Source organism: Odocoileus virginianus, chromosome 8 (genome assembly GCF_023699985.2).
Source record: "Odocoileus virginianus isolate 20LAN1187 ecotype Illinois chromosome 8, Ovbor_1.2, whole genome shotgun sequence".
NCBI classification, from domain to species: domain Eukaryota; kingdom Metazoa; phylum Chordata; class Mammalia; order Artiodactyla; family Cervidae; genus Odocoileus; species Odocoileus virginianus.
The window spans coordinates 16,631,376-16,649,405 of record NC_069681.1 but is presented as its reverse complement, the minus strand read 5'-3'; the positions used below and the strand labels follow the sequence as shown (position 1 = coordinate 16,649,405).

The 18,030-nt window shown below is 41.9% G+C and overlaps 1 long non-coding RNA gene across 1 annotated transcript; it reads left to right on the top strand.

The window, feature by feature from the left end:
* Positions 1-2,460: 2,460 nt before the first annotated feature.
* Positions 2,461-17,629, top strand: LOC110126697 (uncharacterized). The gene is made up of 3 exons (XR_002310511.2): positions 2,461-2,655; positions 5,147-12,349; positions 16,731-17,629. It is a non-coding gene; the product is annotated as an uncharacterized lncRNA (long non-coding RNA).
* The last annotated feature ends 401 nt before the right edge of the window (positions 17,630-18,030 follow it).

The window sequence follows — 18,030 nt, the reverse complement described above, 5'->3', positions numbered from 1 at the left end:
TTTGTCAACAAAGGTCCATCTAGTCAAGGCTATGGTTTTTCCAGTGGTCGTGTATGGATGTGACAGTTGGATTATAAAGAAAGCTGAGCACTGAAGAATTGATGCTTTTGAACTGTGGTGTTGGAGAAGACGCTTGAGAGTCCCTTGGACTGCAAGGAGATCCAACCAGTCCATCCTAAAGGAGATCAGTCCTGGGTGTTCATTGGAAGGACTGATGTTGAAGCTGAATCTCCAATACTTTGGCCACCTGATCTGAAGAGCTGACTCATTGGAAAAGACCCTGATGCTGGGTAGGATTGAGGGTAGGAGAAGGGGATGACAGAGGATAAGATGGTTGGATGGCATCACTGGCTCAATGGACATGGGTTTGGGTGGATTCCAGGAGTTGATGATGGACAGGGAGGCCTGGCATGCTGTGGTTCATGAGGTCACAATGAGTTGGACAAGACTGAGCGACTGAACTGAACTGAACTGAATTGAATATGCAAAGGTGCATATGGCACAAGAACCCTCCCTTGCCTCAGGTAGTAGCTAATCTAGTATGGAAGATATATACCTGGGACAGAAATAATCTTCTATATCAAGGCCACACAATTGTATTAATAAATCCTTTGGAAATATGTGTTGTGGCATATGAATTTCAGTGTAGTGGTTCTATAATGCTGCTTTTCTGATATGACAAAGTAATATGATCTTATGCTAGCTATGCAAAGAAGTGCATATACTTGAATAGACTTATAAAACATTTCATCTGAAGCCTTCAACTTAAAAAAAAAGATTCAAGAGGGAAAAATATAGATTCAGATACTTGTTTCTTAAATACATTTACATAATATCATTACCTGTTGAGACTGTTATTTGGAAGCTATTGAAACATTTTTCAAGAATCACTGAAAAAGCACACACCATTTTGGTGAATTTCTAATTTAAATAGTATGGGCTTAGAAGGATATGCTTCAAGCAAAAATCTCATTAATTCCTCATACGTTCCATTTTGAAATTAACAGAAAGGTTTATGAATGAGGGGCAGAAGAAGAAAGATGAATTTCTGTCATTTCATTTCATCTGCCACTCAGACACTGTAATTTTTTATGCAAGAAGAACTACTTAGTTTTTGATAATTTAAGTGCCTCACATAATTAATATTTTGCTGGTCCATCAACTTCATCATTTTTTCCCCTTTCTTTTGTGACTGGAAGCTCTAAGTAAGCACCAAAGTAATAGATGAGTAAGATGATTAATCTTTAAACCATGCACTCATTTATATGATTTTTATTTCAATTAAATTTTGGAAATATTAAAAAGATGAATATCAACAAAATTGTTTTGGAGCAATTTGTGAAAACTATCATGGTAGATAGAGGATAATCAATAAATATTTGAGTGATGATTGTAGAAGAAAATTTATAATGTAGAAAGCAGTCATTTCCTTTACTAAAGAATTTACTCCTTTAAACTTAAAGGAATATTCTATTACTTTTCATGAGAGGAATGTTTGATTATTGATTATACGTATTGTAATTATGTATTATAAGAAGATGCTGCATTTGGAATGCTCACTGCTGGCATCTATTCCATGATGTGCTTTGCTTTTTTTTTGGCAAATAATATTAAGAATATATTACTTTTTCCCATTATAAAAAAATGATATGTTGTGTATTCATACTTATGTATATTTTTTTTTAAATGAAGGAGATTATTCATAATTATACCACTAAAAAAATCACAACTGTTAATTTCTTGGTGCTTATTTTTTAAATTTATTTTTAATTGAAGGATAATTGCTTTACAATTTGTGGTGCCTATTATTCCAGTCTCTATATGTAACCATTTCATCGAATGAACTTACCTCGTAGGGTACAATCAACAGAAGGGACTATTCCCCCTCCTACCCGTCCTACCCCGGTGCCTTCAAATATTTCCTTCAAATTATTTCTTCATTCTTTGTCTTTAACAACATCTCTAGCATTCTTCTTAGTGTTTTTTTTTTTTCTTTAATTCTCTCTCTTTCTCTCACCTTATTGGCTATAGTGGAAGTATTTACAACTATGGGAATTGGCTATGACTCAGGTGTTGCCCTGCTTCCTCTGTCTATACAATTATTGCTTCAAATAATCCAGTTCTAACTCATTCAGTGCATGACATGCCCTTAGTTCCAGGAATTGATTTAGAGGTTGCATAATCAATGTGATACTTAGAAAATTTACTGGGAATTCTGGGACACAGGAGATCTCTCTTTTTCTCTGTTGGATAATGGAGAATATGTATACAAAGATTGAACTTGCTGCCATGACTATATTGGGAAGTCATTTTGTGAAGCAGCTCACCCAGACATAATGATAATGTTGAGAGAAATGTGGAGATATTGAGCTGGAGTCCTAAAGAAATTATGCCTAAGGTCTGTGCTGGCTCTGGAATTTAGGTTTATGTGAGCCAATAAATCTCATTCAGTGTCTGAGCCAGTCTGAGTTGAGTTTTCTGTTCTTAGCTACTGAAAACATCCTAACTGGCTCATGTGTGGTTTAAACAGATGGTAATTGGAGATTATGCTCGTTTCCTCTTGCTGAACTGTCTGAGCGCAGTAGCATCACATGCTTTGTGGAATTCCAGAACTATTTTATGGAAATGAAGCACAGTTTCAGAAGATACTCACAGGTATTTGAGGGGTATGAATTATACATTATGTTTCTGCAATGTCTTTCAAGTGCAAACCTCAGAGGATATGATGAATTCTCAAGAATATGTCCTATTAATTTGGCTTAGTTTTAAGGGGACTCAATTGAGCTGAGGAATAATTAAACCTTCCAAGGTGATATAGAATCTCTGTAATGCCAAAAGCAAGTAATTAATTCCAGAGCTGTTATGAAATTATATGGCTGAAGTTTGGGTAATATTTGCTTTCACCTATCTTTATGAAAATATTTTCTTTTTCGTGTGTGTTAAGTCACTCGGTTGTGTCTGACTCTTTGGGACACCATGGACTGTATGTAGCCCAACTGTCTCCTCTGTCCACGGAATTCTCCAGGCTAGAATACTGGAGTGGGTAGCTATTCCCTTCTCCAGGGATCTTCCTGACCCAGGGATCTAACCTGGGTCTCCTGCATTGCAGGCAGATTCTTTACTGTCTGAACCACCAGGTCATGAAAGTGTTCAAATACAAGTTAAATACAAGCTGAGATACAAACTAAGAGCTATTGTTTGTGAGATAAATCTGGGGTTGAAATTTAGACATATACTTGTTGAAAAGATCTCAGTTTTTTGGAGACCAGTTTGATGGCTCAGACAGTAAGGAATCTGCCTGCAATGCAGGAGACCTGAGTTTGATCCCTGGGTCAGGAAGATTTCTTGGAGAAGGGAATGGCCACCCACTCTAGTATTCTTGCCTGGAGAATTCCATAGACAGAGGAGCCTGGCAGGTTACAGAGTCTGACATGACTGAGCGATTAACAGTTTCAACAGGCAAAAAGTAGATCAGGGAAAACCCAAAAGCTTCATGAAAAATCACTGATATAGAGTGAATGATTTTAAAATGTATTTCTTTTGAGGAAGAGTAAGAAATAGAGGTAATAATTAGAAGTTAATATTAGAAAAACCGGTAATGTTATAAGTAATTGACTCTGGGAAGGAATGAGTATGAAATTGCTGCTTTTTACTGTATACTGTTCTCTACTTGATTTTTTAAAAAATCATGTGCACCACCTTTGAGCAATTAAAGACATATCCCAGGTAGGGCTTTATATCACACCCTCTCCACCCACTCCTGAATTTGGCTTCAGTGCGCAGACACTTCCCTGCAAGTTCTTTCCGTTCTTCTACCCACAGCATATGAGCTCAACGGAAGTGTTTTTTTCCTCTTACTTGTTTTTATTTCTTTATTTTTCTTTATGCCTCAAAGACTTCTTCAAAATTATGGGAGCCCTCCTGGTTAATGAATAGAAGCAACTAGGAAGTGGAGATGCATACAGACTCCTGGGGATAAACTTAACAGGGGCAGGGGAGAGAACCTGTGGACCCAATTTCAAGCTCCTACTCTTTTAGCTGGTAATTCTAGGAGGAATCTGAATATTTACTGCACTTGACAGAGGTCCCCAGCAGCATACATCCCAGGTTATCTGCCGAGATGATCTCGGGAATATATACTTAATTTGAAGTGTTCTCTTTCTCTCTCATCCTCCTACCCCCATTCCTTCTTCCCCATTCCTACTTCCTAGAATCACCTCTCAAATAAACTATCCACATCAAGTTCTCATCTCAGGCTCTGCTTTCAGTGGAAATGAAGACAGCTCCTGATGTGAAAAGTGGCCATCCTCAGCACCCTGAAGTTTCTGGCCCCTGCTCTCTGCAGGACAGTTAGACTGCCCACGATTCCTGGGCACTGCTGCTGTGTGTGCCAACAGCAAAATAATCCCACTGCAAACAATCAGTTCAACTATTACAGAAACGTACCAGATGAAAGGCTCATGGCTGGGGCAATAAATGCCATAAGGGAGTCTGTAAATGACTTTCTAGCCAGCCAAAGAAATGTCTTAGAAAAAGAAAGAAAATGAACGTGAAAGAGAAAAGAAGTTGGCATCTTACAGAGAAACGGAAGTGCAGTCTTTCCCTTTCCTCCTGTCGAGGAGGCTGAGAGGTGTGAGTAGCAGATTGCAAAATCAGCCAGGGAGCCAAGGACACCGCCAACTTGCTGTAGATGCTGGAACTCTCTCTGGGGTTTTTGAAAGCCCACAACAAAAGCCTGGAAAAATGACTGAATAGAGACAGTATCTGCCATGGATGTGGGGTGAATTCTACCCATTGACTGAAACTCTTGACAGGTCCAAGAATTCTGCAACCAGGAGACCTGCCAGATTTCAGATTTCTAGTTTCCAGTTTGGCTTTTTCTAGACTATGAATGGCCACTGGCTTCTCTCCATCCATATCATTCCACCCCCACTCCCTCTTCCATTAGCTACAGTGGGCTGGTTCTTACTATTTGCAGCCAAGTTCCAGGCAGTTTCAGATGCCCTCCTTACCAGCCTTGCCTCACCCATGCCATCTCACTTGGGATTGTTTCCTTCCCTGGTCAAATCTTGAGGGACCCTTTGGACTAAGGCCCCCTCTCATTTTCATTTTCTAGCTAATTCTATTTTCTTTTTTTCATCCACAGCCTATTTACCCACCTCTCAGTACATCTAACAGATCTTCACATGTGATGTCATCAGGTAAATGACATCGGCAAGTGATAATCCCCTGGGCAGTCGATGCCAGAACCACCAAGAGGAGTAAAGTGTCAGTCACTTTCACCAATTTCAGTGTCCACCTTAGAGGGAAGGGGAATTACTATGGGATTCCTGAGGTCTGCATGACTCTTGAGTATCCATAGCCAACACAGTTACTGCTCACTTTTCCTTCCCATCTGCTTCTTGGCTGGCTGGTGGGGGTGGGGGTCTTATTGGAGGAAAGCTTGTTTGCTAAGAAATTCTGCTCCTGGCTTTGCTCTGAGGATCTCATGGATGTGACTCTAAAAGCAAACTCTTTCAAGTCAACTTGCTCTTTTGAGCTAGATTTCAGTAAGCATCAAAATTTGAAACAAATTCTGCTATTCCTATCACTGAAAAGGCAAATAATCAGCTCATATTTCTGGGTTTTGTTCTAAAAACCTAAACACTCAAGATAGCAACATGTTTTTATGCCTAAAAACAGCCACTAATATGCCCCAAGTACTGTAGACCTATTTTCTATTAATTCTTAGATTTTAAATTAAAAGCAAAAACTGATTTTAAAAATATGTTAAAAAAAAAAAAAGAAGCCATGCTGGAAAGAAGCATGCTGTGGTGGCTTAAGGAGTGGCTGAGCCAAGCCACCTCGGTTGCAATCCTGATTGTGACCTTGGGCTGTCTGAATCTCTTATCTGAGATGGGAATAGTAATAGCACCTACCTCAGAGTTTTTCATGAGGATCAAATCAGTTAATACTTATAAAGAACTTAGAGTAGTACCTCTAACACAGTATTTCAGTTCAGTTGCTCAGTCAAGTCCGACTTTTTGTAGCCCCACGGACTGCAGTACACCAGGCCTCCCTGTTTATCACCAACTCCTGGAGTTTACTCAAACTCTTGTCCTTTGAGTCAGTGGTGCCATTCAACCATCTTATCTTTTGTCATCTCCTTCTCCTCCTGCCCTCAATCTTTCCCAGCATCAGGGTCTTTTCCAATGAGTCAATTCTTCGCATTAGGTGGCCAAAGTATTGGAGTTTCAGCTTCAGCATCAGTCCTTCCAATGAATATTAAGGACTGATTTCCTTTAGGATGGACTGGTTGGATCTCCTTGCAGTCCAATGGACTCTTAGAGTCTTCTCCAACACCACAGTTCAAAAGCATCAATTCTTTGGCACTCAGCTTTCTTTATAGTCCAACTCTCATATCCATACATGACCACTGGAAAAACCATAGCTTTGACTAGATAGACCTTTGTCTATCTACTTTACTTTGCAAAGTAATGTCTCTGCTTTTTAATATGCTGTCTAGGTTGGTCATAACTTTCCTTCCAAGGAGTAAGTGTCTTTTAATTTTATGGCTGCAGTCACCATCTGCAGTGATTTTGGAGCTCCCAAAAATAAAGTCTCTCACTGTTTCCATTCTTTCCCCATCTATTTGCCATGAAGTGATGGGACCAGATACCGTGGTCTTAGTTTTCTGAATGTTGAGTTTTAAGCCAACTTTTTCACTCTCCTTTTTCACTTTCATAAAGTGGCTCTTTAGTTCTTCTTCGCTTTCTGCCATAAGGGTGGTGTCATCTGCATATTTGAGGTTATTGATATTTCTCCCAGCATTCTTGATTCTAGCTTGTGCTTCCTCCAGCCCAGCATTTCTCATGATGTACTCTGCATATAAGTTAAATAATCAGGGTGACAATATACAGCCTTGGCATTCTCCTTTCCTGATTTGGAACCAGTCTGTTGTTCCATGTCTGTTTCTAGCTGTTGCTTCTTGAACCTGAATACAGATTTCTCAGGAGGCAGGTCAGGTGGTCTGGTATTCCTACCTCTTGAAGAATTTTCCACATTTTGTTGTGATCCACAGAGTCAAGGGTTTTGGCATAGTCAATAAAACAGAAATAGATGTTTTTCTGGAACTCTCTTGCTTTTTCAATTGTCCAATGGATGTTGGCAATTTGATCTCTGGTTCCTCTGCCTTTTCTAAATCCAGCTTGAACATTTGGAAGTTCACGGTTCACATACTGTTGAAGCCTGGCTTGGAGAATTTTGAACATTACTTTGCTAGCATGTGAGATGAGTGCAATTGTGTGGTAGTTTGAGCATTCTTTAGCATTGCCTTTCTCTGGGATTATAATGAAAACTGATCTTTTCCAGTCCTGTGGCCACTGCAGTGTTTTCCAGATTTGCTGTCATATTGAGTGCAGCACTTTGACAGCATCATCTTTCAGGATTTGAAATAGCTCAAGTGGAATTCCATCACCTCCACTAGCTTTATTTGTAGTGATGCTTCCTAAGGCCCACTTGACTTCACATTCCAGGATGTCTGGCTGTAGGTGAGTGATCCCACCATCGTGATTATATGAGTCATGAAGGTCTTTTTTGTATACTTCTTCTGTGTATTCTTGCCACCTCTTCTTCATATCTTCTGCTTCTGTTAGGTCTATACTGTTTCTGTCCTTTATTGTGCCCATCTTTGCATGAAATACTTGCTTGGTATCTCTAGGTTTCTTGAAGAGATCTCTAGTCTTTCCCATTCTATTGTTTTCTTCTATTTCTTTGCACTGATCACTGAGGAAGACTTTCTTATCTCTCCTTGCTATTCTTTGGAACTCTGCATTCAAATGGGTGTATCTTTCCTTTTCTCCTTTGCCTTTCTCTTCTCTTCTTTTCACAGCTATTTGTAAGGCCTCCTCAGATAACCATTTTGCCCTTTTGCATTTCTTTTTCTTGGGGTTAGTCTTGATCACTGCCTCTTGTACAATGTCACAAACCTCCATCCATAGTTCTTCAGGCACTCTGTCTATCAGATCTGATCCCTTGAATCTATTTCTCTCTTCTACTGTATAATTGTAAGGGATTTGATTTAGGTCAAACCTGAATGGTCTAGTGGTTTTCCATACTTTCTTTAATTTGAATCTGAATTTGGCAATAAGTGTTCATGATCTGAGCCACAGTCAGCTCCTGGTCTTGGTTTTGCTGACTGTATAGAGCTTCTCCATTTTTGGCTGCAAAGAATATAATCAATCTGATTTCAGTATTGAGCATCTGGTGATGTCCATGTGTAGAGTCTTCTTTTGTGTTGTTGGAAGAGGGTGTTTGCTACAACCAGTGCATTCTCTTGGCAAAACTCTATTAGACTTTTCCCTGCTTCATTCTGTACTCCATGGCCAAATTTGCCTGTTACTCTAGGTATTTCTTGATTTCCTACTTTTGCATTCCTGTCCCCTATGATGAAAAGGACATCTTTTTTGGGTGTTAGTTCTTGAAGGTCTTGTAGGTCTTCATAGAACCGTTCAACTTCAGCTTTTTCAGCATTACTGGTCAGGGCATAGAATTGGATTACTGTGATATTGAATGGCTTGCCCTGGAAATGAACAGAGGTCATTCTGTTGCTTTTGAAATTCCATCCAAGTACTGTGTTTAATACTCTTTTGTTGACTATGATGGCTACTCCATTTCTTCTAAGGGAGTCTTTCCCACAGTAGTAGATATAATGATCATCTGAGTTAAATTCTCCCATTTCAGTCCATTTTAGTTTGCTGATTCCTAACATGTTGTTGTTCACTCTTGCCGTCTCCTGTTTGACCACTTCCAATTTGCCTTGATTCATGGACCTAACAATCCAGGTTCCAATGCAATATTGCTCTTTACAGCATCAGATTTTACTTCCATCACCAGTCACGTCCAAAACAGGGTGTTGTTGCTTTGGCTTCGTCTCTTCATTCTTTCTGGAGTTATTTCTCCACTGATCTCCAGTAGCATATTGGGCACCTACTGACCTGGGGAGTTCCTCTTTCAGTATCCTATCATTTTGCCCTCTCATGCTGTTCATGGGGTTCTCGAGGCAAGAATATTGAAGTGGTTTGCCATTCCCTTCTCCAGTGGACCACATTCTTTCAGACCTCCCCACCATGATCTGATCATCTTGGGTGGCCCCACACGGCATGGCTTAGTTACATTGAGTTAGACAAGACTGTGGTCGGTCCTGTGATCAGATTGGCTAGTTTTCTGTGATTATGGTTTTAGTGTGTCTGCCCTCTGATGCCCTCTAGCAACACCTACCACCTTACTTGGATTCCTCTTACCTCGGACAAGGGGTATCTCCTCATCACCGCCCCTCCTGACCTTCAACATGGAGTAGCTCCTCTCGGTCCTCTTGTGCCTGTGTAGCCGCTGCTCCTTGGACATGGGGTTGCTCTTATCGGCCGCTGCCCCTGACCTCAGGTGTGGGGTAGCTCTTCTCGGCCACTGCCTCTGACCTTGGACGTGGGCCAGCTCCTCTCGGCTGCCACCCCTGACCTCGGACATGGAGTAGCTCCTCTTGGCCGCTGCCCCTGACCTTAGAGGAGGGGTAGCTCCTCACGGCCATGCTTCTGCGTGGTCCAGTGCAGCCGGCATGCTTCTGCTGTTTACCTGTGGCCAAACTATGGTGGAGGTAATGAAGATAATGGTAACCTCCTTCAGGAACTGCTACACTCAGTGCCCCCACCCTGTAGCAGGCCACTGCCAACCCACGCCTCCACCAGAGACTCCTGAACACTCATGGGCGAGTAAGGGTCAGTCTCTTGTGGGGTCACTGCTCCTTTCTCTTGGTTTCTGGTACACACAAGGTTCTGTTTGTGCCCTCCAAGAGTCTGTTTCCCAGTAACACAGTAAGCCTCATAGAAAAACTTTCATTCTTGTTCAGTCACCAAGTTATGTCCAATTCTTCGAGACCCCATGGACTGCAGCACACCAGACTTCCCTGTCCCTCAACTTCTCCTGGAGTTTACCCAAGTTCATTTCCACTGAATTGGTGATGCCTTCCAACTGTCTCCTCCTTTGTTGCCATCTTCTCCTTCTTCCTTCAATCTTTCCCAGCATCAGGGTCTTTTCCAATGAGTTCAAGTCAGCTGCTTATATCAGTCAGCTGTTCACATCAATAAAAACTTAGTGTATGAAATAAAATGTTTTCAAATACATCCTTCATTTTCTATGTCTATATGAGTGTATCAACAAATTATTTTTCTGTTTATATAAGTGGGTGTTCTGATATATATATATATATAATGGACCTGTTTTTTCCCCCTTGACAATGAGTCTTGGCCATCTTCATTGTCAATATTTAGAGATACAGATGTCATTCTTTTTAATGATTGTATATATTCCACTCTGTGACTGTACAATGGCTTAACAGTCCTCTGAATGGATTTATGTTGTTCTAATGTTTCTGTTACCAATACTGCTATAACACAGAGGTGTGGGCCTGTATTTCCAAACACCCCAGCAAGTGAATTCATAGAAATAAAATAAAATTATTTGCTTTTATTTTAGTAGATATGTATTGCCAACTTCTCTCCCAGAAAAGTTTACCAATTTATACTTGATATGGACTCTTCTTGATTGAAATATGATGACTAAGCACTGATTCTTGGTGGATGGGAATAAATTTGAAATGCAGAGAAATGTGTCTGTGGCATTACTAGACAGAATGTATGGAAATACATGAATTGAAATAAATTTAGGTCATAACTTTTCTGAATAGGAGCTTTCCTTAGGTCTGAGCCCAGTTTTGAGAATGTACAGAATACTGCTAGCATCCATGGCCACTGCCCCTTGGCTCAGGAAATCTCCTCCAGTTCATCAGTGTGCTCATAGCGATGGGCTTGGAAAAAACTGCTTTGGTCTGCTTTTGTGTTTTTGTTGTTGTTCAGTTGCTAAGTCATGTCCAACTCTTTGAGACCCCATGGACTGCAGCACACCAGGCCTCCCTGTCCTTCATTATTTCCCGGAGTTTGCTCAAACTCATGTCCACTGAGTCGGTGATGCCATCCAACCATCTCATCCTCAGTCACTCCCTTCTCCTCTTGCCCTCAATCTTTCCCAGCATTAGAATTCCAATGAGTGGGCTCTTCATATCAGGTGGCCAAAGTATTGGAGCCTCAGTTTCAGCATCAGTCCTTCAAATGAATATTCAGGACTGATTTCCTTTAAGATTGACTGGTTTGATCTCCTTGCTGTCCAAGGGGCTCTCAAGAGTCTTCTTCAGCACTACAGTTTGAAAGCATTAATTCTTGGGTGCTCAGCCTTCTTTATAGACCAACTCTCACATTTATACATGACTACTTGTAAAGCCATAGCTTTGACTATACAGACCTTTGCTGAAAAGTGGTGTCTCTGCTTTTGAATATGCTGTCTAGGTTTGTCATATCTTTCCTTCCAAGGAGTAAGCATCTTTTTATTTATGGCTGCAGCACCCATCATAGATAAGCCCATATATCAAATATGGAGAGAATAAATCTCTTTCTAACTATACTCTGCAACTACAAAAGAAGACCATAAAGTGTGCTGAGAGCAAACGGATGCAGGAAGTCATCTAGAATACAGGGTGTTGGAGAAGAAAGGCAGGAGGCCTACAGGTCAAGGAACTGACTGACCTCTGACCTCTGGCCCTGGTTGGACACTCCTTTTTGTCTAAGGGTCACATCTTCCTCTCCTTTCAGACTTCCTCTGTGCTTTCCTCAGGATGCCAGCCAATGTCCTGTACTATCTTGCAAAGCTTAAAGACAAAGCTTGGGATATTCATTATATAGAACCCAAATGATACAAACTGCACTGCTGTGCAATTTCTGAGTCAGGGAAAAGTTCATTTAATTGAAACAATAAATCACTATTACTCATTCATTTAATGTCTAAAAGGCATAAAGTAGGCTTAAAATATAGAATGCTGAAAAAATATAAGAAAGAAGGCAAATATTACCATAACCCCTGTACTTATACATTATACATAATTAAAAGTGAAAACTCACTCAGATCACCTTTTTCTGTCTTCCACTCCAACTGCTATTGATAGTTTCAAGTCAGGTGCATCTTGGAATTTTTAATCTTTTCAGTAGTCCATATTAAAGAGAGAAAAATGTCAGCTCTGATCTTCCTCACTGAGCAGCTGAAAACTCATAGAATGTTCTAGCACCTTCAGGAGACCAAGGAGAGAGAGAGGGAGGAGGAAGGGAGAGGGGAGTGGGAGGCTGCAGGAGAGGGTCAGAAATGTCTGGGGCTGCCCTGGCTCGCCTGCTGCTGTTTGTTGTTTTTGTCTAGTCGTGAAGTCGTGTCCAAGTCTTTCGACCCCCTGAACTGTAGCCTGCCAGTCTCATCTGTTCATGGGATTTCCCAGGTAAGAATATTGGAGTAGGCTGCCGTTTCCTTCTCCAGGGGACCTTTCTTACCCAGGGATCAAACCCATGTCTCCTGCATTGGCAGGTGCATTCTTTATCACTGAGCTACCAGGGAAGCCCATCGCTCTGTTTACAGAGGTGCTTTTCAGCCCTTCACTCTTGATGAATCCTGGGGAACAGGATTCTGTCACTAATAAGATAAAGAAGATGATAAAATTAACTATAGCAATGACTTCTTGAGCATTTATTCTATGCCAAGTATTTAAAATGCATCATCCCCTTTAATTTCCATTTCACATTGAATCCTATTGTTATTTCCATTTCACAGATGAGGAAACTGAGGTCAGGAAAAGTTATACAGCTAACAAAAAGAGTTCAGAATTCCAGTTCACGCAGTTGGACTCCACAGCACACATTCCTCCTGCTGTGAAGAAGCCCTGCAGACACAGTCATGTTACATTTGATTCTTCTGTAGAAAAGAGTTTCCTGAAGTTATCCTTGGGGAAAACTGCATTCCACATCTTTAGAGACCCACCAGGCTAAGTCAGGAAGATTTCCTATGTGTATTTTTCTCCCGATGGGTAATTTCTAGAAGACTAAAAGGGTTCTAACTCATAGCTAGACTGATCAGCTTTGTAGACTCTGTTGCTTAAAAAGAATGGGCCAGGGGTTTCCCTGGTGGCTCAGTGGTAAAGAATCCACCTGCCAGTGCAGGAGACCTGGGTTTAATCCGTGGTCCAGAAAGATCCTGCATGCCTCGGAGCAGCTAAGCCCATGTGCCACAACTATTGAGCCTGTGCTCCAGATCCCAGGAATTGCAACTATTGGGCCCACGTGCCCTAGAGTCCTTGCTTCACAGAAAGAGAAGCCACCACAATGAGAATCCCATGCTCCTCAACAAAGAACAACCCCCGCTCACTGCAATTACTGAAACCTGCTCACAGTAAGGAAGACCCAGCACAGCCATAAATAAATCAAATTATTTAAGGAAAAAAAACAGGCCAGGAAAACTTCCAAAATAGTGCTGAGGCAGAAAGAAGTACCGGAGAAAAGCAGAGCTGTTAGTAAGGGAAGTTCAGAAATTCAGATTTGTTACCAGTGCCTTAAAAGTTGGTATCTAGGAAGCTAAATAAAAGGTTTGGGGAATCAGGAAGTAATAAAACACGAACATTATTGGTAGTCCTTGGCATTGATGAACATCAAAGCCAGGGCAGCTTGGGAAAATTACTTAAAGAAACAGTTCTAAGTGGCAGGTCAGAGAGTTGGGGAAGAAGGGTCTGAAAAGTAAGGCTTGTTGGGGAAACTCATGGGGGGTAGAGCTGTCTGCAGATTGATAGCTGGGAAAAGGGAGGAAGGAAATGAGGTTGCAAGTGGGGCCAGTGGACTGAGGGGATGTGAGGAGTGATGCTCAGACACAAGTCGGTGGAGGCAGTGACTCTCTCTGGTGGGAGGTGGTCTCTCCCGTATGCACTCTCCGACTCCTGCCACCTCTTCCCAGCACTGGGTCTGCCCCTCTTTGTGGGGCTAGAAAGAAGGCACAGCTCTTCACTGGGCTGATGGCCTCACAGGCCTGTGGCTAGGAGGAAGTCATGCCCAAGAAACATGGGAAGTCAAACTGAAGGGAACATGACATAGCATTAGCTGAAAGTGCTGTGTCTCACGCCCAGTCAACTATCAAGAGACAGAGGTAAAGTCGCTTGTAAAACCTACTGAGAGGTTGTGCGTCAGGTGGCCAAAGAGAAGGAAGCCCTGAACTCCCCCGACCACTGCGAGAGGGATCTGGTGGATTGACCTTGGAATGTTTGATGACCCCATTAGCCTCTGTCAAACCCCAGATGGTGCCTCAGAGTCCAGGCTTGTAGGACAGAGTTGAACAGTGTGAGCAGGTAGCGGGAACGTGAGAGGTAAGCTCGCTGTGTGGCTTGAGAGTCAGTCATGCAAGTGGTTAGAACATGAGATCTGGAGTTCCATGTGGCTCTGTTCACCCACTGTGGGATCTAGGACGAGTTGCTTAACCTCTCTGTGTCTGAACTTGCTCATCTGTAAAATGGGACTCAAAATGAATTCCTTTATAAGGTCTCTGTGAGAATGAAATGAACTAATACATGTTAAGCACTTGAACAGTGCCTGGAACATAAAAAATCTATGTGTGTCATTAGTGATTATTACCAAAAAGAAACTAAAAAGTCCACTGATTTTTAGTAACGAACACTTATTGTGTCTTGAGCCTTTTACTAATCACTTCACTTGCCTCCTCACCTTTCCTGTCTTCACTAGTTGTGATCAGCACACCCATTTTTCAGAGGAGGATGAGATTGGAGGAGTAAGCACATTGCCTGAGGCAACACACAGCTTGCAAGGTCCAGAGCCAAGTTGCTGCTATTAAGAGCTAAGCAGGAAGTCTTGGAGGGAACATAAAGAAGGCAGGCATTGGATGTTAAGAGGAGTGACCTTTATCTTCACTAATATTGCATATGGAAGGGGACCAGGCAGACGTGTGGGGTTCCAGCTACTTGGAGGAGCATGAATAGTTTTGTTCCCTACTTTTTTGGCTCATTACTTTGTCATCCTTTTCTAGCAAACAATCATCTCCCATCTGTGCTCTGCTGTGGTCCTCGAGCTTGGCTGCACATGACAATAACTAAGGAGCCTCTCAAATCCTGACTCCCAGGCTTGGACCAATTATGTGGAAATCTCTGGGGGTGGGACCTAGCCACCCATAATTTGTAAATCGGCCCAAGTGAGGCCAACCCACACCACTGCCCCAAAGCTTCTTAGCCTTACGGGCCATTTTGAATCATCTAGGAATTTTTTGAGCAATGCCCAGGCCCTTCCCTCCACCAGACTGAGTCACTCGGTCTGAGTCAGTTGTGTAAAAAGACCTCCAAGTGGTTTGAATGTGCCACCAGAAGGACACTTTGGGCAGCAACCCAGAAGAAAATATAGAAGTTATTTTTAAGAAAAAAGAGAGGTAAAATTCAGGCCATAGCTGTATCAACCATTTATATGTTCGTGACTTCGATTTTGAGTTTACATTCTACATCATTCTTGTGACAACTCAGTCAATGACAAATACCACATGCTGAGATTTGTCAGGATGAGAGTCATACAATAACTCACATTGACATATTTGTAAGACATGATCCAAAGGGCCTTTGGGGGATGTAAGAGCTATTGAGGCACTTCCAAAATGATAAAGAAACAAAGGAGCTCTGAAGAAACTGGATCCGGTTCTCTTTGCTTGGGGTCACACACAAAGAAACTTTCACATTACAAAGAACAGCTGCTGCTCCTGTCACGTCATCTTAAATCCAGACCCTTGGAGTTTATTGAATTTATGAGAAGTCTCTGTGATGGAGCTACAATCACAGATTCCAGGTGGGTAGTGAAGGTGGATCAGAGCCCACACTGTAAGGGTGATGAGCAGGATGGATCTGGGCAGAGATAATCTTCATCAGTGTGTGTGAGCTTCATTCTGTCCTTCTGGGGCTGGTACCTGGCCTGACTGTGAGGTGAGCTAGAAAGTGGACAGGGAGTGTTCAATATTCATTGTTCTTTCTACTTTCTGCCAGCCCACTTCACCCACTCAGAGCTGCTCTTTTCTCCTGAGCCTGCCCTAGGAGGGAGGTGGCTCGGTCATCCCTGGAGGGTAGGTGGTCCTAAGCCCAGCACAACCCTACTTGCCATGTGATTTTGGGTAAATCTCTTTACTAAGCCTCAGTTTCCCTATCTGTAAAATGGGCCAATAGCATCTATTCCAAAGGATTAGAACAGGCATTATAGGAGGCATATTAGGCATTTAAAGTGGCCATAGTAGATGTTTTGCATTACCCACTGCAGCCTGGTGGGAGAGAGGCTTTGTGGGCTATACAGGCCTACATGCTGGTGACTGTTGAAATCTGGGTCATCACAGAAATGTGTTGTCAAATAAGTGAGTTATTCCTGCTAGTTCTCTTGGAAATACAGAAATTCATCAGTATTTCATTTCATGTAAAAATGAACTAGAGGTTTAGGGTTTTTGGAATAACAGGGAGAAAGGCTGCGACCTGAAACCTGGGACCTGGGACTCTGCTGCGGAGCTTGCACCTGGACAAACGTCTCCTTGAGCAACAGAATACAAAGAAACCATAAGGGACTAAAAGTAACTGTGTGCAGGAGTATTTGGGGCAAATTATGAACAACAAGATACAAAAAGATGAAAAATCCAACTGCTACTTCTGAGGAGCAAGGAGCAAAAGCAGGGTACCATGCATGCGCCCTACACCCAGCACCATGAGGTGGTGGGCAGGCCACCTAAGCCACCCCTCTGGACAGACCCCTGCACCACCCCTACCCTCACCCCACATAAAGAACCAGCTCCTATTTTTTTTTTTTTTTAAGGAATATCCATACTGTTCTCCATAGTGGCTGTATCAACTTACATTTCCACCAACAGTGAATGAGGGTCCCCTTTCTCCACATCCTCTTCAGCATTTACTGTTTGTAGATTTTTTAATGATGGCCATTCTGACCAGGTGAGGTGATACCTGATTGTAATTTTAATTTGTGTTTCTCTAATAATGAGCCATGTTGAGCATCTTCTCATGTGTTTGTTGGCCATCTGTGTGTCTTCTTTGGAGAAATGTCTGTTTAGGTCTTCCACTCAGATTTTGGTTGGGTTGTTTGTTTTTCTGGTATTGAGCTGCTTGTACATTTTGGAAAATAATTCTTTATCATTTATTTCATTTGCAATTATTTTCTCCCATTCTGAAGGGTGTTTTAAAATCATGATTATTGTTTCCTTGCTGTACAAAAACTATAAGACCCCCAAATCCCACTACTGGGTGTATACCCTGAGAAAACCATAATTGAAAGAGACACATGTACCCCAATATTCACTGCAGCACTACTTACAATAGCTAGGACATGGAAGCAACCAGATGTCTGTTGACAGATGAAAGGATACAGAAGTTTTGGTATCCAATATGCATACAATGGAATATTACTCAGCTACTAAAAAAAGAATGCTTTTGAGTCCATCCTAATGAAGTGGATGAACCTAGAGCTTATTGTGCAGAGTGAAGTAAGTCAGAAAGAGAAAGACAGATATTGTATATTAATGCATATATATATATATGTATACACATATATATATGGAATCTAGAAAGATGGTACTGATGAATCTATTTGCAGGGCAGCAATGGAGGCGCAGACATAGAGAACAGACTTATGGACATAGTAGGGGAAGGAGAGGGTGGGACATGTGGAGAGCGTAACATGGAAACAAATACACTACAATATGTAAAACAGCCAGTGGGAATCTGCTGTGTGACGCAGGGAGCTCAACCCAGGGCTCCGTGACAACCTAGCGAGGTGAGAGGGGGCTTCAAGAGGAGGGGACACATGTATACCTGTGGCTGCTTCATGTTGATGTATGGCAGAAACCAATACAATATTGTAAAGCAATTATCCTCCAATTAAAAAAAAAAAGGAACCAGCTCACAGCCCCCACCTCCCCCCGAGTCAGGGAGTGAGCAAGGACACCACCTGTTACTTGTTTTCACTCCCTTCTGCTGCTGCACAAGTCCCAGCGAAGCCTTGCCTGAGTTTGTCTAACACTGGTCAGTAACAACAGTGTCTCCAACACTCTAAGTTAAAACATCTAATCATTCAATTTCGACTGTCAGTATTCTTAGCAAGA